The following is a 23,342-nucleotide window of genomic DNA, read 5'->3' as shown; positions in this document are numbered from 1 at the left end:
TCCCAACAAGATCCTGCCTCGAAGTTCTTCCCCAAACCCCCCAAACTCCTGCAAAGGCAGGAGCGGGCTCCCAGGAGAGGCACTGAACAATATCCATGAGTTTCTCATGACCTTACGGAGATTGCCATGACAACACCGCTTCGATCCTCCAAACATGGATATATTCATTTGCACTGGTGTGATTGAGAATAATTAGAGTGAGGTTCCCTGAGCTGGGGAGTCACAGCCGAGCACGGCTCTGGCAGCAGAGCCCAAGTTTCAAGGGAAGCAGCCTCAAATTTAAATGTAAAAAAGAAAACCGACAACACTCCTCGGAGCCGCGTGACCTAATTCATTATAAAGAATGTCAGTTAGCAAACCTTTTAAATAAAACATTAAGCTAGAGGTAATTTGAAGCCTTGTGGATTTTGTTTTACTCAATTATTTTCTAATGCTTCAACTTCAAGAATAAATATGCAGGAATCAAAAAAAAAAAAAAAAAGAGGAATACTAAGGGTTTCATTTAATTCTTTTTTCAAAAGAAATGAAGACATTCATACTAAACCAAAATACCCTCAACCAAGCCGGATTTTTAATTAAAACTTTTATGTCCTACAAGATTCTTCCAAGGTTATAATATCTGCTCCCACATCGTGAGGCAGCATCACACTCACACAAGGGCGAGCCCGACATCCACGTTAGAACAACCTGTGCTATGCATTGCTATTCCTTATTTCCAGGACATCCACTCCCAAATTAAACCAGGCTGGAATGCTATTTCTTCCCTGCCCCATAATTTCCATAACCACTTGCAATTTTCACTCTGTTGGGAAGAGTTTCCCTGCAGCAGACTGAGGCAGGGGATGATCACGCTGGCCTCAGCTTTGGTTTGGTTAATGCCTGGTGGTAAGAGCACGGCTGGAGTGAGGCAGGTGGGGATGGAAAACCTGCAGAAGGGCAGCAGAGGGTAAAAGCCACTGCTGGTGCTCGCAGCCTAAAATGAGGTTAACTGGGAAAAGGGGAAAAACAAAGGGAATCACAGAATCCTGGAGTAATTTGGGTTGGAAGGGACATCAAAGCCCATCCAGTGCCACCCCTGCCATGGCAGGGACACCTCCCACTGTCCCAGGCTGCTCCAAGTCCTGTCCAACCTGGCCTTGGACACTTCCAGGGCTCCAGGGGCAGCCACAGCTTCTCCTGGAAGGAGCTCGATGAAAACTGCAAATGCTCTTCTAAGAAATACAACAAAACAAAACAAAAATAGTCATAAAGAGTCATCCTTTGAAGAGAGAAAAAAAAAAAAAAGTTTAGAGCTAAATATTTGATTTGACTTTGGTAGCATCACCCTTTTCCAGAGGCTACCAGAAAGAGATTTGCAGGAATGTGCTTAACACCGCTCTGCTACAAGTCCGTGCTACAAAACATTCCGGAAACAAAGAAACCCAGAAGATAAAAAGATTCCTTTCCGCCACGCTGCTCAGAATAAAACACCTCCCTACTTTGATTCAGCCTTCCTTGCAATGTTTAAAACACAAAAAAGTTAGATTTTGCCTGTAATCCACGCAGTGGGGTCCAGCAGGGTTCCCCAGCAGCTCCCATCCTGACCCCAGGAGATGCCAGGGAAGCAGAGCCAGCTGATGTAACCCCTCACTACCCTGATTTTCAGGTCACAACCACACCCTGGGGCCACTTTCGGGGTGTTAGAAGTTCCCAGTGTCACGGAAATCAAGGATTTGGTGTTGGTGGAAGGTGTGAAGGGAGGAATTCACATGGCACATCACACCCGCCCCAACCCCCTGCACCCAGGGCTCCTTTTCAAGGCAGAAAACTCCGGATAAATCCATTTCTCTGCAGCAGGGAATAAACAAGGATTAGAATTCACCCGTTCACAACAGGGAAACCCTGCAGCTAGAGGTGGAGTCAGGCAGTGCCAGAACATCCAGCCTAAGTTGCTTGACGAATGCTAACTATGACTTCCAGCTTGTTTATCTAATTTGGGTTGATTTTTAAATATTGAGTTATCTAACCAGACACAAAAAGAGAGCCTGAAAATTTCCCCTGTTAGTGAAAACTCTCCCTGCTGCTGTAATTCAATCTACATGTCTGAATATTACTGACTTTTCTCAATCACATTTGTATTGAGAAATCGGGACCTCGTTTTCTCAAAATGGTGTTAAGTGCCTGGAAAACGGGGTTCTGCAGCAAAATAGCCTCTCCAAGGCTGACTGTGATGCACAGCTTGCAAGTATTTTAGTCATTTACAATATTTATCAGGCTCTATTTTTGTCAATCAATCCATAAGAAGAGCAGAACAGCCAATATCTCTAAAACAATCCGCTCGATTTCTGCCCAACCTGGTTTCTGTGTGAGAAAGGGGCAGCTCTGAACTGATACAGCCAGCTTGTAACACACACACAAAAATACAAACAGGAGGGATGAAGTCAGTGGCAAAATCCTCAATGGCTTCAGCTGGGCCAGGATTACCTCCAGGAACGTGCTGATGCTTGGAGAAACACAAGGGAGATGCCAAGGCTGGGAAAAGGAGGCTCAGGGAAGATCTCATTGCCCTCCACAACTCCTGACAGGAGGGAGCAGCCAGGGCAGGGTGGGCTCTGCTCCCAGGGAACAGGGACAGGAGAGAGGGAACAGCCTCAGGCTGTGCCAGGGGAGGTTCAGCTGGGACATCAGCAGGAATTTCTGCATGGAAAGGGTGGCCAGGCACTGCCCAGGGAGTGCCCACCCCTGGAGGTGTCCCAGGAATTCCTGGAGCTGGCACTCTGGGCTGGGGACAAGGTGGGGATGGGGCACAGGATGGACTCGATGATCCCAGAGGTTTTTTCCAGCCTCAGTGAGAGGCAGGACCACCCATCCCACCCCTGGTGTCTGGGGTCTCACAGTGCCCCCCTCCAGGCTGGTCTGACTGGTCCCAGCGACCCAGGGGCTGAAACTGGTGGCACTGGACACCGGGGGAGTCTGTCCCTGTGGAATCCATCCCAGCCCTGTTCCTTGGAACTGCTGCTCGTGCCCAGGAGCATCCCCACCCCACGGAACACCAGGCACCACCACGTAATTTCAGAGAGCACCACACAGCTGAGAATATCAGAGGCTGTCATCGCCATCAGGGTGGATTGGAAACAACAATCCAAGCACAAAAACCCTCCCTGACCATCCCTGAACCCACGAGGTACCACACACTCCCCCCAGCCCCAGCCTGCTTTTAAAATTCAGCCTTTATCAGCTTGAGTTGAGCAAATCCAGTCAAAAGGCAGAAACGGATTGTGCTAGTAAGCAGAAAAACTGTTACATCTTCTGAATGTAATTTTGCCAAAAGCCTCTGCACAATTTTTTTTGTCACGCTTTGCATTATGAAGGAAATTTCTTTTTAGAAGAACAGGAGAATGATTTGCATAATATTCTTTGCAAGTTAATATCAGCCTCTGATAATGATCTCTGCATAATGCAAAAACGTTTGAGAAGACTGTTACAACACTAAGTAATCATATTTTAAATTATGTTTCCCTTTATAGAAAGGTGTTGCAAAAACACACAGACATGAAATCTGTCTGTTGAAGTCCCAAGAACCACCTGACCATCTTCCCACTATTCTACTGTTACAGATTGCAACACTGCCTTTCAAAATCTTACAAAACAAATTACTCTGCAACAGTCTGGCTTCACAGAAGGCAGAGCTTTTTCCTGTGCTGCTGCTCCAGCACATTACATTTCACAAGAGCCTGTGATGTGCTGCAGGGGTTAAGCAAGGGCCCAGAAATGAAGCTGTGACACCATCAGACGTGGCTGTTCAGGTGGGTTCTCCCATCTGACACTGCCACCAGGCTGAGGTGACAGCAGCAGGGCATGCCCTGCCTGCCACCAGCTGCAGGGACACTGGTTTAGCTGGGTGACCCCTGCTTTGGCCCAGCTGCCTCACAGATGGAGCACTGGCAATTCAGACTGGGACACCCCACAGGGCCAGGTGTCCCTTCCAGCAGGGAGGGATGTCCCCAAAATCCCTGCGAGGGACGAGGTGCTGGATGCAGCCACGAGCTCTCTGCTCACACCATCACTCATGGCTAATTAGGTCAGGAACCAAACATCAAAGCAGAGGTCCAGGAGGAAGCCATTTGTACAACTCTGCTGGGCAGCATCCTGTCAGATGTGGGCGATTTCCCTCAGCCCATCTGCAAAGGGGGATGTGGGTGGGCAGCTAATGCACTTGGATATTAAATACTTAATATGTCACTAAGACTTAACAGCCACAGGCAAGTGGTTTAAACCTCAGCCAACCTTCCCTGAACGACCAGGAGCAGAGGGAGGTTCCTGGGACAGGAGGATGTGGAATCAGGAGTGGGAAGCAAAGAAAGGACTTTGGGACCAAGCAGACAAATGATGTAGCTCAGATCTGGGGTGATGCATGGAGCAGGATCCACGGGGTGGGCTGTGCTCCCAAGGGCAGTGCCAACACCAGAGTGTGTCCCAGAGAGCCACTGTGCCCATGGCAGCCCCAGGAGCACAGCGGGCAGCACGTGCAGTCAGTGCCACCCACGCCTGTGACACACACAACAGGGCATCATTCAGCCTGCCTGGTGGGTGGTTCTTGTCCCACCTACAAAACGAAGGCTAAAATTCAAATACCACATCTGAGCAGCCAAGGCAAGGAGAAAAGAGCCTCTGGGGTGTCAGTCTGAGCTCGCTGAGGCAGCTCAAGCACTGCCCTGGCTATGAAACCGTCCCAGAACCATGAGATCATTCCTCCCCTCGAGAACTTTTGGTTACTTGGAGAGTTTGTCCAACTACATGGACATGAGAACAATCCTTCACCCCATCCCATCTCCCCTTTTCATACCTTTTGAAAGCAGCTCCTTGCTACAGCTCATCCCAGGCTTCCTCAGAGGGGTTTGCAAGCATTGGGAGGTTGGGTTTTTTTCCAAAAAATGCCAGCAAATCTCCCCCTTTTTTTCCCCCAAACTGACATATCCATCCACACTGGTGTGTGGTACCACCAGACACAACTCCTAAGCTCCCAACCCACCTGCTGTCACCTGGGCAGCCACCACCTGGGCACCAGGAGGGAAAACTTCTCCCAGCAAACACCAGAGCTGCCGGCACGTGCACCAGGGCGGGCACTGGGCTGTGGGAACCGCCTGCACCAAATATTTCCATTGCTCATGCTGCACCCTGGGTCTCACACAACATTCCTGAGGCACCCAGGAGAGGTCAGGAGCAGGCTGCAGGGCGGGGAGTGGACACCAAAGCAGCCAAAGAGCACAAATCCCTCAGGCACAGCCAGGGGAGGCTGCAGGAGCACGGCTCTCCTGGGGCTGGCACTTGGCATCACCTCTGATGCTTCATACATACATTGCAGTTGAACTGTGCTTCCAGGATTTTGGAGGGGGAAAAAAACTTGGGAGGTGTGAAAAAGAACGAAGAAATCATGGTTGTCACTCTATAGAACTTTACAGAAGAGTGGTAAAAGCCACTGGAATATCTTTGTTTCAAATCACCTGCAACACTTTGCACTGTGGACATCACCAGTGTGCCACTGGAGTTCTCTGGGTTTTCATGATGGTCCAGCAAAAAAATTAAGCTTAATGCTCTGCCAGGCTGTGCTGGGGTGACAGCCTGGACCAGACACACACAGGCTGCAGCTTCTCCTGGTTCCTCCACCCCCTCCAAGTTGTGCTGCCCTCCTGTCCCCCTACAAAGAGTTAAGTCCTCCCTCCTGCATCATTTCTCTTGCCAAATGCAGATTAGTCAGCAACTACTGCAGGATACACCTCTCCTAAGGCACTGATGAACAAAGCAACAGCCAGTTTGGGATCTTAAGGGGAAGGTAAATGAGGAAACTTCCTAAATTTGATTGCAAAAATATTCATGAAGGTACCCCATGGCTCAGGTACCTCCAGCTGCTCTGCTGAAGCTCCCACTGGCTCCCAAGGGACTGCAGAGGTGTGATGGACACTAAATCAGTGCTGCAAGCTGGAATTAGAATCAGTGGATCTGAAAAGCATCCAGAGCCAAACCCCAGCCCTCACTGCCTGACCCCAGAGCAAACCTTGGGATGGAGGCTCCCTCTGCCCAACCAAAGCACTGCAAGTACCCTGGGCTCCATCTACATTTTTACAGTTGCACAAAGAAACCAAACAGCCAGCAGTCATCTGAAAGGCCAGTTATTAGATCACTTGAAATGAGCTGAAATGAAATTCCCACAGGTTTTATTGGACTACTGAGATATTGATTCTGGTGTGCTTCTCACTCAGCCTGCAGCACAGAAATTCACCCTGCTAGAAATCCCACCTGTGTGCTGGGCCAGGCAATTCACTGGGAATGTCCAGGGTTGCTTTTCCTTGCTCCCTCCTCCTGGGCCTAGAACCTTCCCTTCCCCCAAGGCAAAGTCATTTAACTTGACTGGCACAAACGCTGCTGGTTTCACCCAAAGGCACAAACCACCCCTTGGGGTATATCCCCCCAGCTCATCTGACCAGCTGAGCTGGCACAAGGATGTCTCCCACTCCGGCAAGACCTCCCCCATCCCTGCCATTATTTGACAACTTTGGATCCCCATCCCCAACTCTCTCAGGTTATAAATTCACGCGACGCCTCGACAACAAAACAACACCACCATAAATTATTATATATTTTTTTACCCACATAAAAAGGGAGCAAAACAATTAAACCCCAGGCCGTGCTGTGTGTGCAGAGGCACTGCAGAGCTCCAAGAAGCCTTGCCCAGCCGGGGTGCCCGGCGCTGGTGCCTGTGATGCGGTGCCAGCGGCACGCTCTGTGCTTCACGCCTCGCTTCCCACGGCGTGAACCCAGCCCCAGGCCACTGCCAGCCCTGTGTTCTCCTGCTCCCCCCAGCCCTGCAGATGTTTCAGCTCCACTGGGCTCCCTGGCCAGCCCAGCACCAGCCATCCCTCCTCTCCTGCCCGCCTCGGAATGCTGTGAGCGGATGGGAGGCGGCAGCTCTGCGGCTGGCACGGATCTGTTCAGCTTTTTGCTTTTTAAAGAAAAAAAAAAAAAAATCTAAATAAAAATTCGTGCTTGCAGCATAAACACAAGCTGGGCTGATACTCCACTCCTCCCTCGGCGGGATGTGCTCATCCCTTGACTTCCAGCTCAGCCAGTCCTGAGGTGCATCATGGACAGCAGCACAGCCACCCTCCCAAAAACCCCAAACCCCCGTCCCCATGCTGGCAAGGACTGCTTTCCCCTAAAGGACCTGCCCTTCCCAGTAGATCCAACATCCCACAGGAGGTGTAAAATTCTTGGGCAGCACAGGCAAAGCTCTGGAGAAGGTGTCCAGGAGGGTGTAGGGCTGGGACTGAGCAGCACAGAGTGTTCTGGATGGGCTGGAGCCTCGGCGAGGCTGGAGGGGCTGAGCACAGCCCATGGCCCTGATGCAGCCATGGCTCGGATCCTGGGAGCTGTGTGGTGACTCAGGAAGTCCTGGTGTTGGATTCACTACACAGCCTGTGAATTAGTCAATCCTCCTCTTTCGCCTGGGGAGGGGGGCTGGTCCCAATTCAAATATTGTGTAAGCTGAAAAAGAGCCTCTTATACAAAAAAAAAAAACCAAAAAACCAAACCCAAACAGATAAAATGCAGAAATACTATTTTGGAGGAACTGGGGTAAGCTGAAGCAATAATGACAAATGATTCCTTGCTGTTCTCCCATTCCCTTCCTCCCAGGGCTTAAAAAGGCCTCTCACCATCCTGCTCTGGCCCTGCTCACGTTACACTGGGATCAACCAAAGCAGAGTCTGGTGCTCGTGTCCTGCCCAAGGTCACCGTGACAGCCAGAGCCCAGGAGGAGCCCAGCCTGGAGCTCCTGGAGCTCCCCAGGGCTCTGCCCCAGCCCCTGACCCCGGCATTCCCACATTCCCAGGCATGACCTGGGGGGAACAGTGATGGAGCAACAGGGCTGGGTTTTGTTGGGTTCATTTCCATGGACACCACGCAGAAAGCCAAGGCAACCTTCCCAACTTCCCCTTTTTTCCTAGGCTTTTCTCTCTCCCTCCTTTTTCTTCCCCCCAGTTCTTAAAATCCAATTATAGCACGACTCTCTCAGCAGGGGTCAGTGTGGAATAAGAATCGCCAGAGTTAATGGACATGAGACCAAGAAAGATTAATGCCTAAATGGTTTCAAAAGTTGTATGATGCCGATTTCATTAACATTTTAATTGTAATGTATCTTTTTAATCTTCTTTCACACTAATGGTTTTTATATGCTTCAAAAAAGAAAGAAAGAAAAAAACTGCTGACAACAAAAATATCAACATACCAAAATTAACAGACGGAACTGAGTGCTGTAATGGGAACTGAATGAAATGCAGAAAACCATGTTAATGATGCATTAAGAGTAGAAACTGTGCTCAGGCAAGAGTCAAAAAATCAGCCCTACACTTGCATGTACACTTGCCTGACTTTGAACAGGGGCACCTTTCCCCAGGTGCTCAGCACAACCCCACGTTGTGGCTTTCAGGGGGGAAAAACCCCCAACCTGTCAAATTTCTTATGCTTAAATGTACATTTCATAATCACTTTAGAAGTTTTATGAAAAAAACTACCCCAGCAGCTTTACCAAATGCAGTTTATATTTAAAAAAAAAAAAAAAGGCTGGCAATTTATCTGATTTAACCAGGGTGACAGAGAGGAGCAGCAGGTTCAGGGGAGGAGGCTGCTGCTGTCCATGCCCCTCTCCATGGAATGGCACTGCTGTGGCTGTCACCAAAAAACTACCCCAGCAGCTTTACCAAATGCAGTTTATATTAAAAAAAAAATAAAAATAAAAGGCTGGCAATTAATCTGATTTAACCAGGGTGACACAGAGGAGCAGCAGTTCAGGGGAGGAGGCTGCTGCTGTCCATGCCCCTCTCCATGGAATGGCACTGCTGTGGCTGTCACCATCAGGCACCTCAAGCACAGCAGAATTCCCAGACAGGAAAGATGCTGCCGCAACCGCCGTGCAAAATTTTATTTTACTTAATTAGAAGACAATTAAACCTAAGCAATAATGTTTCATTAAGCATGGGCATGTATTGATGATGTTAGCATGGATAAACGGAGGCACAGAAGGAGCAGATAATTGGGGAGCAGACAGATGAAGTTTTAAACAATTTTGGTTTGTAGAAATGAGGGAGAGATATGGTTCTGTCACCTGCCCTGAGGCCAGGCTGCAGCTGCAGGGGTGCAAAAACCAGCTGCAAAAACCACAGTTTTCCTTCCCAGTCCATCAGAGCTTCTTAGAAGGGAGAAAACCCAGTCAGAGGGATTCAAAGCCTCCTTATGCCCATTAGGAAATCATAATCCCTAGGTCTGCCATGAGGATGTGATTCCAGCCACAACAGAACAACCAAAATGCACATTATCCTACTCAGGTTTAAAGCTTTTAAGGTTTCTGCAGCTGGTGCAGTGCTGAGGGAGGTTTCCAGCGAAGGGGCACCTATGGAGAGAGGTCACTCCTGCTTGTGGGGATTTTATCCCACAGGATCTCAGCCATGGAGCAGAGCCTCTGCCAGGAGGGGTCTGCACTCCCACAGGGCAGCCAGGCTCATGCACCCCATTGGAAGTCCCCCAGCAAGCCCCACCTGCCTCTCCCCTTGGAAACCAAATCCTTTTATCCACCTTCAAATGGATAAACCCTCACTCCCCATCTCCTTTGGGCACCTGGCCATTGCCTTCAGCGTGGCACACCGTGAAACACCAACCCTTTACTGATGCCTCAATAAACCTCTGTGCAGCACGACCCCATAAAGCTCAGGAGGGCCAGAACATTATCACCCCTTTGCCCTGCCACCACTGCCCAGCCCCTCCTACAGCCTCCCTGCAAGCACTGATGCTCTCTCCTGTTTCCCTAATGCTTCCTATAATCCAAGTGTAAATGTTTGTCCTATGACAGGGAGAACTGGCATGTAAAACATGTCCCCCCACACAAAATGTATATATATATCCCAGGCTGCCATATGCTTCCCAGTGGATACCACGGCAGGCACGCTGCGCGGAGCAGAGCCAGCGCTGGCAGGACCCTTCCCCACCTCCACCTCAGCCCCACTGAACCCCCAGCTCCCTGCACAGGCCGAAATGCAGCCCCCAGACACGCCGGGATGAAAAACACCTGGCTGCTGTCCCCCAGCCCATCCATCCAGAGGAGCCCTGACCATCCAGAGCAGCCCCGAGAGATGCTGCAGAGGAAAAAGAGAGGGATTTTCTCCAGCACGATGAACAGATCCTGGCCATGGCTTCACGGCCGTGGGGATGGCAGCGGGGAGGTGAAGGGTTTAATCTCATCCCAGTGACTATATATGGTCACTGTGATGGAGCCACCTCCCTGTGCTCACGCTCTGCTGCCCTTGGCTCCTGGCACTGGGCTCGCAGCAAACTGGCAGGGCCTGGGCACGGCGCCGGCGCGCCACAAGTCAGCAGACTCCCCACGTTCCTGTGCTCTCTCTCCCCCTTTCCCAATTTTTTTCATGGCTTGTAAAAATCTTTTGTCAGTTAAAAAACAGAGAGAACGCGCAAGTACTCAAAAAAAAAAAACAAACCAAAAAACCTAAAACATTTTAAGAGTGTTTTATAGAGAATTGTTGCACGGGGGAAAAAAAAAAAAACAAGCTGTCAAGTTACTTGTGCTTAAATGTACATTTCATAATCACTTGGATGTTTTGTGAAAAAAAAAAATAAAATTCAATCTTTTGGTGAAAAGTGTATCAATTTATTCAGCCCACATAGGCTGTTAGTGCTGGGTAGTTTGTGGCTGCAATTCCTGCTCCCCACCCCCCATCCACCCACCTAGGGGGAAAAAAAACTCACTGAAATACTTGTCTTCATAGGAAATGCAACACCAAAAAATGTACTTGACACGCAAAATTCTGCGAAAAGTCTGCCGTGAGGACCTCTGAAAAGCCTGAGGCCAAACTGCGCCGGCTGGGGGAACGCACACGGCACAAAACCTGTGCCAAGGGCTATTTATCTTCATTTTATCCCATTCAGCCAGGAGCTTCCAGAGGGTCTTGGTCACACTTATCAAAGAACTGCTCTCATCACCACGGTCCCAACAGCACCAGCATCCCCCATCCCTCCTGCCCAGCCCAACCTGGATCTGTGGGATCCTTCACAGGGCAGAACCCCCAGCAGGAGAAGGAGGAAGCTCCACACTCTGCTTCCATCCTCTGTCCCAGCAGTCTGATTTTTATTACCTCCGTCCCCATTTAGGAGTAACCACATGACAAAGCCCAGCGCAATCCTGCCCAGGGAGCTCGCCTGGGATTGCCTCTCCCTCCCCTGGAACACAGCATTTTAGCAAGTTTTCCCTTCACAGCAGAATTTGTGGCTACAAAGAACGTAAGATTTAAGTATTTTTTTTTTCAAATGCCTCCAAACATTTGCTTAAAAACAAGTTGAACTTAAAAAAAAAACCAAAAACCCCAACAAAAAATAAACCACTAATGAATCACAGTTCCTAGCAAATGAGCAATTGCAGTTGACACAATGAATTATGCCTGAAGCAAGCTGGGAAACATATTTTGCAAATGATCTCATCCACAGGCAAACCTGGCATGACACTTGATTTGCTAAAAAAGACACAAAGCCTGTCAAAATTCCTGTCACTCCGCAAATAAAGTCAGGTAGAGAAAACCAACAGCCTCACCCTCTTTTAAGCACGCTTCACCTATTTCTCAATTGCTCTACAGGCTTGATTTAATAAAATAAAAAAACCCCACACGCCCTCCTGTAGGTGTACCCATCCCAGTGGGTGCTGAGGGCCACGGATCCGCTGCCACTTCCCTGGATGAGGAATAAATGGGCTGGGAAGCTGCTCTCTGGATGCCAAGCACAGGCTCAGCTCGATTTGAAGCCTAATTGCAGCAAGATACGATGCTCGATGCTCGCTCTGGCCATTAGGTATGGCAGGGAACTCACAATTCCCTTTAATTTCCTACAGCTGCATGCCTAGGTTTTTTTTTTTTTTCTTTCATTACATTCAAGTAAACTCAAAGGTTAGAAAAGAGGGGGGGAAAAGCCACTCAAGTGCAGCCCCCCCTGCTCCTCAGCATCTCTGAAGCTGTCTCAGAGCAGCTCCCTTTGGCCCAGCACATCCCACCCTATTTCCCCACCTGAAAAGCTGCTGGCTCAGAAAACCTGGAAAAACTCAAAGCCATGGCTGAACCCTCCTTCTAACCCCATTTTGTCAGGCTTGAGTATTTTTAAACACAGAGCAAAGCAGGAGCCGAGTCCCAGCACTCTTTCCCGGGTTGTTCCAGGGTGTTTGTCCCCAATCCACATCACCCCAGTGCTGCTGTGCCAGCTCTGACCCCATCCCTGCCCACCCCACAGCCCTCCAGGAGGCTGAGCAGGGACCAGGTGCCACAAGACAGCCTGAAAGAAACATTTCCATTCCAAGGTGAGCTGGGCTGTGTCCCCAGCCAGGAAAACACAGTCTGGAGGTTTCTCCCAAGCCAGCCCAGAGCTCCCCGGGTGGATCAGGCTCTGGCAGGAGCTCTGTTGGTGTTTCTTCCCTGGCCAGCAATGCTGCAAAGTGGCCTCGCTCCTCCTGACACCTCCAGCTGGGATCTGAGCCAAAGCCCAGCCCAGAGGGACTCACCTGGATGCTCCAGCCAGGCTCAAGTTCAAGGAGAAGGGATTTTTCTTTCCTGGACTCACAAGCAGTGAGGACGCTCCGTGTCCCCCCGAGCGTGGGGATGCTGCCCTGTCACTGGCACCAGCCAAGAGGAGCCAAAATCTGCCTCCAGCTCCAGCAGGCTCCCTCAGGAAAGCACAGTCATGGCTGGGGGAGCTAAAAAGCTTTTATATTGCCAGAGGGCTCCAAAAATATCACTTCCAAAGTGATCCGGCATCAACGCACGCATCCTGGCTAATGGCATCCATCTCTCAGAACAAAGGGGGGCTCTGGGAAAACCTTGGGGAGCCCTGGACAACGTTTTGGGAGCACTGCCCTGCACAGCCACAGCCCAGCCAACACACAGACCACATTTCTGGCCCCCGTGGGACCCCCTGCTCTTGCCCTGATGCCTGGCTTTACTCCATTCTCTGTAATTCCAGACGTCTTGGGAGGGTTTTTTTTGACAAATTTTAAGTTTCAGAAATCCATCCCCACCCTCCTCTGTCCCAATACGACAGCTTTTACCCAGTGAAGCCTTAATTAAAAGGCCTCTGCAGGAGGAAAAACCTCAAAACACAGCAGTTACAGCCACAGAAGGACATTTACTCTCAGGAGGGAGAGAATGAGACCCTTACTTTTTTTTTTATACTTGCCACTTACTTCAAATCCAAGCATTATCACCTCCATCATCCTCACCTTGGGGTCACAGCCTCACTGTCCTCAGCCGGGCAAGCCACAGCAAGTCAGCTCCTAAGGAACAGCTCAGCTTTGCTCTTTTCAGTTAAAAGCTTTCAGAATTTCAGAGCAGGCTGTGAATCTGGCAGGAAATTTGGGGGGAGGCGTGCTGGGATGCTGCAGTTTGGAGCAGCCCCGGCTCTCCCGAGGAGCCCAGGGGCAGTGTCCCCACGGAGCAGCAGCAGCAGCAGCAGCAATCATCCCGGTTTGTTTACCGATCCCAGCTTTTCCTGCTGTTTAATATTTCAGCCGGAGAAGGTGAGCCGGCACGCCAGCCCCTCAATTACGCAGGGCGAGAGGCAAACACTTGGCAGGCAGCGAGCACATCAAGCTGCCCACAAGCTTCGCAAATGCCTCCGGAAAGGAGGAGGGGGGGAGAGAGGGGAAAGAATTAAAAAAAAAAAAAAAAAAAAAAAAAGGGAATATTCAAATTAATGAGCCGGCGGGTAATGGAGACTTGGCTGGAAGTGATCCTGCACTTCGCCGTCGGCCGGGCCGGCGGAGCAGCACGCGATGTACCGCTGGCGTTGGGTTTTCCTAGGGCAGGGAAGATGTTTGGAGAAGTCCTTGAGCGCTGGAACTACAGCAGGCTGCGGCGGGCAGGGAGCGCTGCCCCAGCCCAGCCCGGCTCCCGGCACAGGGGTCCCCGCTGCGTGGGGGTTCAGCTCACCCGTCCAGGGGGACCCCCCTGAGCCCCCCCACCCCGGCTCGGAGGTCCCCAATTGCAGGGTTCGGCCGGGTTTAGGATTTCAATCTCTCCCTTTTCGCCGCGTTTCCCTCCCCTGGGAGCGAAAGTCCGAGTGCGCGCCTGCATTCCCCCCTAACCCGCAGCCCCCCGAGGGGGGTTCCCGCGCACCCCAACAATCCCCGCCTTGCCGCAGGACCGCCAGCAACCCCCGAACCCCCCAACCCCGCCTGCCACGGGGGTACAGCCCCGCCAGGCCCCCCCTGCCCTTCCCCTCCCCGGCCGGGACCCCCGGGCCCCGCGGGGCTGCGGGCGCGATGCGCGCGTCCCTCAGCGCAGCCCAGCCCGGGGTCGGGGTCGGGCGGGGGTCCCGGGGCTGCGCTCACCTGCGGGGCGCCGGCCCCCGAGGCTGCCCTGGGCCTGACGCGGCGGGGCCGGGCGGCGGCAGGAAGTGATTCCAGCCGCTCCTCACATGGACTTTCCCTGACCTCGCCCAGCAGCGCCGGCAGCCGCCGCACAGACCGGCCCGGCGGGACCGGCACCTATTTTATTTTATTTTATTCTATTTTAATATTATTCTATTCTATTTTAGTATTATTTTATTCTATTTTAATATTATTTTATTCTATTCTATTCTATTTTAATATTATTTTATTTTATTCTATTCTATTTTAATATTCTTCTATTCTAATATTATTCTATTCTATTCTAGTATTATTTTATTTATTTATTTTACTTTCTATTCCATTTTCTTCTATTCCATTTTATTCTATTCCATTCTATTCTATTCCATTCTATTCTATTTTATCCCATTCTAGTTTTTAAATGTTATGTTTTGTTTTTATTTTATTTTTTGTCCATTTTATTTGGTCTTTATTTTAGTCTGTTTTATTTTTAGTTTATTGTCGCTTAATATTTCATCTCACTTTAGTCTTTCTTTTATTTTATATTATTTTTTGCTGTTCGTATTTTTAATTTCCTTCTCCCCTTTCACTTTTTAAATTCCGTTTATTTTGTCTGTTTATATTTTATTTAATTTTATTTTTCTCTTTAATTAATTTCATTATTTCCTTCCTAATTTCCTTTTAATTTCTTTTTTTTTTACCTGATAATATCTTTTTTCTTTTTATTTATAATTACATTTATTACCTTAATTATTCACTATATAAAGAGCTCCCATCCCCAGCACTGGAGTTTTGGTCTTTATTGCAGCCCAGATTTGATGTCACAGGGAGTTGCCCCGTGCTGACCCACAGCTCCAGGGCTGCCCCTTTTCCTCCTCCTGCAGAAAAAGCCTTTCAAGCATCACAAAAAGCAGAGTAATCTGAGGTGGGACTGCTCGAGCCTTGTGGGCACATTTCCATTCCAAATTTCATCCTACAGCCTAAAAAATTAAAAAAGTCCTTTTGCTTTGTTGCCTGCCTAAGCCCAAAATATTAAAATCAGCAAATTTGCATGATGAAAGTGTGCAGCGTTGGCCCTACGTCTGCTAAAGGAATTTCAAAGGAGTAACAAAAAACCTCTTTAAAGCAGGAGCCTCTTGCTGTCTGCTTTGCATGCGAGATTATGTCAGAACTTCTTTGGATCTGGAAGTTTCTCTCCTCTCACACTCACCAACATTCATCATTTCGAGGCTGCCTTAAAATCTGCAGCAAAATATCCCCATATTTTAAAAATCAGCATTGAATGCCTAGAACTGCTCAAGGCTGAGGAATTTCATTAGCACTTGACACTTTAAAAAACAGTGTCAGGTCAGGACAAACACATTTGCTTTTCTGCTCAAGATAAATTCGGGGTTTTTTTTTTTAGAAATGATGCATGAGAAATGTGTCCCCAGCCGCATTCTGAGGCAGAGCAGCCGGAGAACCCTTCCCGTGTGAGACCCCAGCTCCCCTTCCTCGCTTTTCTCTGGAGCATCTCCACATCAGGAAGGAGTGATAGGGAAAGGGGGAATGCTTCCAGCTGAGAGAGGCCAGGGTTAGGTGGGATTTTGGGAAGAAACCCTTCCCTGGGAGGGTGGGGATGCTCCTGGAAGTGTCGCAGGCCAGGCTGGACAGAGCTTGGAGCCACCTGGCACAGGGAAAGGTGAAAGATGACAAACACCTCCTGCAAGAACTTCCCTGCCCAAAGCGCGCCCGTGGGGTGACCAGCACTGTCCCCTGTCCCTCCCCGAGTGCCACAGCCACACCAGAGCCGTGTCACACAGGACGTGGGGACGCGGCTCGGGGGGCAGCTGCTCGCTGAGCAGCTCCGTGCCCTGGCTCCGCTCAAAAATTCGGGCTTTGGGAGCCCCCAGCACCTCGCCGAGGGTCTCGGGAAATCCAGCCTCATCCACGGGGAGCTGCAGAGCTGGAAATCTCCAGCTCCTCCTGCAGTGCTCCAGCAGGAGAGGAGATCCGAGCTCTGCCACTCGCCCAGGGCCTCCCCAGCTCTGAGAGACAGCAGAGCCCTTAATGCTCCAGCCCGGGAGCATCCTCCCTCCCTTCAGCCATGGACGTTTTAAAAACGTTCTGTGATGGAGAAAGAAACATTTCTTAAGTACCATTTGATGTCTCGGAATGGCTCCGGGGCTAGAGAAAACATGTTTATTTACTACTCTGCTGATTTTAATGCGAAAGATTGGTTCAGTGAGTAGAGGAAACAAACCAGGCAACATTTTCCATAATGTCTGCAAAGTGTTCTTGGGCTGCGGAAATATTTTCTTTCTCTCTCTCTCTCTCTCTTTGCCTGCCTTTTTTTCAATCTAGCATTTCAAATTGAAGAATGGCTTGAGGGCTGAAGAAATCACTTGATAAAATACCCAACATTTACATTCTTGCAGGAGAACAGCTAACTTTTTTATTTTTTTTCCATCTGAACAGTGGTTTAGTGAAGCAGAAGAAACAATCCTGCAGCATCCCACGTCCCTTTAACCCTTTCTGGCTGCAGCTCTTCAGCTGAACTTTCGCTGTTCACTGCAAAGCTTCAGGGATTTTGTTCCTTCTCCAAATTCTGGGCTCTAAGGCCACTGAAGGTGGCTAAAATACCCTTTGCAGCTTGATTTCCAGGTGGATTTCTGGATGTCTGGGTGAGGGAGCCAGCCTGGCTGGGGACCAGCCCGTGGCAAAGCATCAATCGCTGCACCAATCTCTGATTTATTTTGTGCAGGGACGTGACTTTCCAGCAAACTCTGGAAAGCAAAAATGTCCTTCTGATCTTCCTGTCCTCAGAGATGCTGCGGTGGGAATGCCCCTGGAGTGATTCCCAGCACTTTGTGGTGGTGGGATCACCCCGAGCACCCACAGGGCTGGAAGGGGTGCTGGAACACATGAAAAATTCAGGAGTCTGCCAGGAGACTCCTTATCCTGCAGCAATCCCTCAGAGGACTTCAACTGCCACATTAGGAAGAATTTTTGTAGTTTGCTTTGTAGGTAGAATAAGTTTTTATCTCCCCAGCCCAAGGTGTGACCAATATTTGTGCTGGGCTGGGAGCTACAAAGTCCCGTGGAAGGTGGAGAGAATCTCCAGAATCCTTCCCTGTGATGGCCCCTTAGCCACCACTGCAGCACAATTGATATTCCTGGAGGGAGGAGAGGGCACAGGGCTCTGTTACAGCCCAGCAAAGTTCACTGGGATTAGCATAACACCGAGGATGGTGGCAAAAACCAAAAGAAAATGAGTCAGAACCCCTCGTTTCTGTGCTTTACTCCTTCATGCCAGAGGGATCTGCCTTCTCCCCTGCCGTTCACAGCCCAGTGAACTCTGCCAGTTGTGCTGCTCCCTCCTGCAGGAGTAGAGACAATATTTAAAACCAAGGGACGGCGCTGTGGGTGAGGGGAGAGCTGGTTCCGTGGGGATTTGTGGCAAGCAGCAGGGCAGGGGCTCTGGCCACGGAGAGCAGTGACCCTCCAGGTGCGCCTCTGTCAGCCGCAAAGCTCAAACCGGGGCTGGAGGCCGCTCCCACAGCACCTTTCCTCCTGGAAAATGCACATCAAGAGGTTTGATGGCCCTGCCTCCTCCTGTGTTGTGGTGTCTCCGTCTCCTCCTGCTCCAGGATTTCTCTCTGCTCCCATCAGCGAGCCTGCCTGGGCTGGATTTCACTGGGAAAGCTCTAACCCTGCTGCAGTAAATCTCTCCTGGGTCACAGGGGGTCTCATTCCAGCCCAGCAATGTTTCCATGTCAGCCCCCAGAGCTCCCCTGGGAGGCCTGGGGCTCAGATTTGGCATTTTGATGGCGTTTGAGCTCTCTGAACCTGGCTGTGGCCCTGCAAGGTCCCTGCCATGCAGCCCTCTGGTGACAAGAGCCACTGCCACTGCAGGACGTCCCCCACAGCCTCCGGTGCCATACAGGGAGGAAGGATGAGGTGTTAACCCCACATTTTGGGACAAGCCCCTGAAATCTTTGTTCAGCCAAAGCCACAGCACCCAGGGGGATGATTCCTCACCCAAGAAATCCTTTTGTTTGTTGTCTTTGGTGGCTGTTCAGCTCTGTCATTTTTATCTCCGTGGGGTTTTCTCCTTCCCAGCTCTGAAAGGGCTGTGATGGCTCCAGCTCTCCCAGCCCTCCATCCACTCCAGCTCCCCTGATGTCAGCCAGGGAAGCTCTGCTGGCAGCCTCTGCCACCTGCTCTGGGCAGGGCTTTCCCCCACCAGTCACTCATGGGGTGATGGGATGGAACCAGACGTCCCTGGAATCCCAGAATGGTTTGGAAGGGACCTTAAACACCACCCCAATCCAAGGCAGTGACACCTTCCCCCATCCCAGGCTGCTCCAAGCCCTGTCCAGCCTGGACATTTCCAGGGATGGGGTGAAGTTAAAATTGTTATTTTTTTATGAATACCATAAATAAATCTCTGAGTCCTTCACATGAAGCCTCTACACAAGGCTCGAGCATCGCCCCGTGCCACGCAGCTGACACGGTGCAGATGTGGATTATTTTGACTCCAGCCAGGCTTATTTGATTTACATTAAAATGATTAGGAATAAGTTAAAACAAACAGAAATGAGATGTCTCCAAGGCAGCTGCATTGTCCTGACCAAACTGGCACAAGGCTGTGTGTAAAAAGGCTTTAGTTGTTAGTAAATAGAGAAATCCTTCAGATCCTGCCGGGGGGATTGCTCCAGGAGCACAAGGCACCGCTGGCTTCCAGCTGGGTCCCCCGAGGTGGGAGCAGGACAACAACAGAAAATCATGTATCATTGGCCTGGTTTAGTAATTATTTATTATATAATGGTGTGGTGCTCGTGCAAATGGCCGGAGAGCCCAGCCCTGGGAGGCATTTTCTGGCTGTGTTAATTCGTGGCAGGTACTCACAGCCTGGCTCAGCTGAGGCTGCCGGCCTGGGAGCCTCTGACCTCCCTGCACACAGCCTGCAGGCTGTTTTCCCAGGAGCAGCATTAAAATAAATTTCCATAAAAGTATCTGCTTTCATCTTAAAGACTCAACGTGCTGGTGGATGGAACCTCGTCTGGTAAATGATGTGGATATTTAATTGCCTCTAAAGCTCAGAAATGGTATTTAAGCTGAGCTGGAGCAATTCACAGGACACCACCAGCCTTGCTCTGGCTGCCTGCTCTCTCTCTCTGAGCTCTGCCCATGATTTCTGCTCCCCAGATGAACCATCTGACACTTGGCTGTGGGAGCAGACGTCCCGTTAGTGCCAGATCCAAGAGCCCTGGGACACTGAGGCAGCTCTCCAAGGGACTCGTTCCTACTGCAGCTTTGCACTGCAGGCAGGGTTTGCTTCAAAGAGTTTGGAAAACTGGGAAGGAGACTCTCTTTTGTGTCTGGCAGAGGAGGTAAAGCTGCTCCTTGGGCACCCCTGTGATGTGGAGGGGGCCAGCATGGGGGATTTGGGGACATGGAGCAACACCTCAGCATGGATCTCAGCCCAAACTCCCTGCAGACTCTCTCAGGCCTCTCACAGAGTGTGGCTCATTTCTCTAATCACTTTTTTGATCAGAGAAAGTGACCAACCATCACTTTTTCAAAGTCTTTCTTGGTTCATAATTTTAATTGAATTAAAGCTAGCCACCCAGTGGACTGCTGAGCCAATAAATGGTGCCCAGGCTCTCCCTGCAGATCTCTTACACCCCTCACTATTTCTGATGTGGGTGCTCAGGAACACAAGCAAGATGCCTTTAAATCAAGATGCTCAGGTCACCCTTGCAGGGCAAGTAACTCTGGCCAGGTGGAAAGGGGAGGAGGTGGCCACGTGTCTGCTCTGCAGGAGATGATGATACCCTCGATGAGAGCGTGGAGCTGCCAGAGACAGAGTCAGGCATTTGATTTTTCTGAGCTAAGCATGTAAATGAGACTGGCATAATCGGTCTGTGTTTCCCCTTCCTTTCTGTAGAGGAATATTTTGGGTTGAAGTGTCTGTGATGTGACTGATGCAGCAAGTCAGCGCTGTCAGAGCCTGATTCACGAGTCGGTGCTGCAGTGCTGGGGGTGGGAGCGGGTAACCTTGGCTCCTGCTCCTCCTCCTCCTCCTCCTCCTCCTGCTGCTGCTCTGCCGGGAGCCCGGGATCCGGTGTCACCGGCAGGTGCTGCCGGGAGTGGCTCTGTCCCCGTGGAAAGGGGCTGGCACCACAGGGAGAGAGCTGTCCTTGCTCAGGGCAGCACATCGACAGCAAAACCAGCAAAGCTCCTCTCTTGGTCACTGCCAACGGGCCAGGCAGGGCATGGAGCAGCCCAGGTGTCTCCTGAAATATTGCTGCTGGTCTGGGATTTTATTGCTGGGATTTTTATTGGGATTTTTATATGGAGTGAGTCTCGGTGCTGAAGTTAAGCCAAATCTCTTCATAGTTCCCACAGAGCTCGAGTGTGATCTTATCACAGGAGCTGCAGTCGGGCCTGTGCATTGGCACAGCTCCTTTGCTATTGTTGAGGAAGTCTTGGTCTGAGAAAATTGAGAGTAATAATGATCCCCCCTGAAGTGTATTGTTACTCTTTATTCTGTGTTTGCCCTGGGAGCTGCACCTTTAAAGCAGAGAGGGCACCCCAAGGAACTCCACTGCTCCAGCCCACCCAGGACTGCGCTCCAAGAGAGGGGAGAGAGCTCTGCCAGCCAAAGATCTATTGGGAAAAAACCTTCAGCTGATCAGTTTTCCAGGAGTTTTTGTTTCCCATTGTTACAAAACAAATTTCTAAGCCTCTCTTCCCGAGGAGCTGGGCAGGGATGAGATGTCCTGCCCAGCCCCCAGACCCATCCACCCCTGTGGGATGTCTCCCACCTGTTCCAAGGTGCTCCTGCTGGGGCTGGGCTGGGTTCCTGGCACCAGGCAGGAGGAGGAACTGGAGCACCAGTGACTGCACACAAAAGCATGGGAAAAAACCTGCTGTGATTTACCCACACAGGGTTCAATAAACATTAGATCTGATGGCATTCATCGTTTTTTCATAGCATGCTCGATTACTGCTTCAGTTATTGCTCAAATGACATCATTCCTGGCAAAGGAATTGATTGATTTTTTAATGAATATTCATATGGCATTTCAACCAGGAGTAGGCATTAATATTCTAAGAAAGAAGAATGAAACGTACATCCTAATTTAATGAATGATTGTAAATATGTATCTGATGGATAATGTGACGATGAGCATTTAAAAAGGCATCCATAGTCACCTCGGGGGCTTTTTTTGGGAACAAAGGGGCAGCCAGGGTGCAGACAAGGCAGAGGGGTGAGGGATGGACCGGGCCACCCGGTCAGATGTCACCAGAGATCCCCTGTCACTCACGTTGGGATTCTCTGAGATAAATCATATATTGATAACACTCGCTGATCCCAGGCCATGCTGGGGCTGTGACGTGGAAAACAGCGATGAGAACGAGATGGGAAAAGCTGGGCAAAGAGAGGAGGGACAGCAGAGAGCCCCCATTTCCCCCTCTGTCCCACCCCAGAGGTGCCGGGGGCTGGCTGGAGGCAGGTAAAGCATCGGCTCCATCCCCCCGCGGAGCTCTGTCATGTTCAATTCCCTTCACCACGCTACGGCTGCGAGGCTCGTGGTCCCCGAATGTACATACATTTGTCAGACATCCTTAAGATGTCTCCCCGTTCTGAGCGCTGATCCTTTGTGAAGGCAACAGTTGTAGCGCTTAAACAGCGACAGCAGCCTCGCTTCTGCCCCTCGTGCCATCCCGGCTCTGGAAAACGCTAAAATCCCGGGTTTAGAGCCTCTTAAACAGGTATTTCATTTAAATTCGCCTGCCGTCCCGGCGGGGGGGAGAGCGCGCACCTGAAGCATCCTCCGGACGCAGGGACAAATCAGGGCAAAGCCTTAAAGCCACCGAGGTGACAGCCACGAAAGGCTATTTACACCCAGCGGCCATCCATCGTGCAAGGGAGGGAACGGGCCCTTCTGCTGACAAAGCACAACCCGCCTCGGTGTGAAGAGCAAAAAGCAATCCCCGAAAATCCCCGGCGAGCCTGCGGAGCCTGCCCTGACACTGAGGAACGGGGGCATTAATGCGAGCAGAGCCGCTTTTCTCCCCCTTCCCTGCTCCTGCTGGAGCTGGCGGGGAAAAGGGATAACCTTGGGAGGGAGGGCATCTCCGGGCTGTGCCCGGTGGTGCCCGGGAGCAGCCCCGGGAGCAGCCGCGGCTCCCGTTCGCTCATCCCCGCGCGTGGGACCGAGTTTGCCGATAAAAATACAGCCGGAGTTATGCTTGGTATGGAACAAGCAGGCAGTAGCTGCCGGAGACTTCACAACATCCCGCTCTTGGCTGGCCTCCAAGGCACCAAAACAAAACAAAAATTCAGTTGGCATCTCTGCGGATTGAAGCGAGTTTTTCTTTTTGCAGCAATTGCTGAACAAACGTTTCGGTGCTTGTGCCGCCGCCCCCGCCCCGGCTTTCTCCCCCGAATCATGTGCTGGAAGGGTGGAAAAGATGTTCAAGGTCATGGGCATGCTGTGAACAGAATGACAGAATCCCAGAAGCACTGAGGCTGGGAAAGCCCTGCCAGACCATCGAGTCCAGCCTGTGACCGATCCTCACCTTGTCACCCAGCCCAGAGCACTGAGTGCCACATCCAGCCCTTCCCTGGACACCACCAGCCTTTCCCTGGACGCCTCCAGCCCTTCCTGGACACATCCAGCCCTTCCTTGCACCCCTCCAGCCCTTCCCTGGACACATCCAGCCCTTCCTGGACTCATCCAGCCCTCTGGACACCTCCAGCCCTTCCTGGACACATCCAGCCTTTCCCTGGACACATCCAGCCTTTCCCTGGACACATCCAGCCCTTCCCTGGACACATCCAGCCCTTCCTGGACACCTCCAGCCCTTCCTGGACACATCCAGCCTTTCCCTGGACACATCCAGCCTTTCCCTGCACACGTCC

The 23,342-nt window shown here is 50.8% G+C and overlaps 1 protein-coding gene across 3 annotated transcripts in view; it reads right to left on the bottom strand.

The window, feature by feature from the left end:
* Positions 1–14,537, bottom strand: part of NACC2 (NACC family member 2) — a 50,201-nt gene extending 35,664 nt beyond the window's left edge. The window contains exon 1 of one of the 3 annotated variants that reach the window (XM_041406980.1): positions 14,408–14,537. The gene's annotated coding sequence lies outside the window, so the exon portion shown is untranslated. Of the gene's footprint in view, positions 1–12,583; positions 12,627–13,297; positions 13,322–14,407 lie in introns of those variants that run through there. The other 2 variants (XM_041406982.1, XM_041406981.1) reach the window with 2 other exon arrangements.
* Between the last annotated feature and the right edge of the window lie 8,805 nt (positions 14,538–23,342).

This window comes from Onychostruthus taczanowskii, unplaced genomic scaffold (assembly GCF_017590055.1).
Source record: "Onychostruthus taczanowskii isolate IOZ18803 unplaced genomic scaffold, ASM1759005v1 scaffold25, whole genome shotgun sequence".
NCBI classification, from domain to species: domain Eukaryota; kingdom Metazoa; phylum Chordata; class Aves; order Passeriformes; family Passeridae; genus Onychostruthus; species Onychostruthus taczanowskii.
This window is presented reverse-complemented; position numbering and strand designations above follow the sequence as displayed.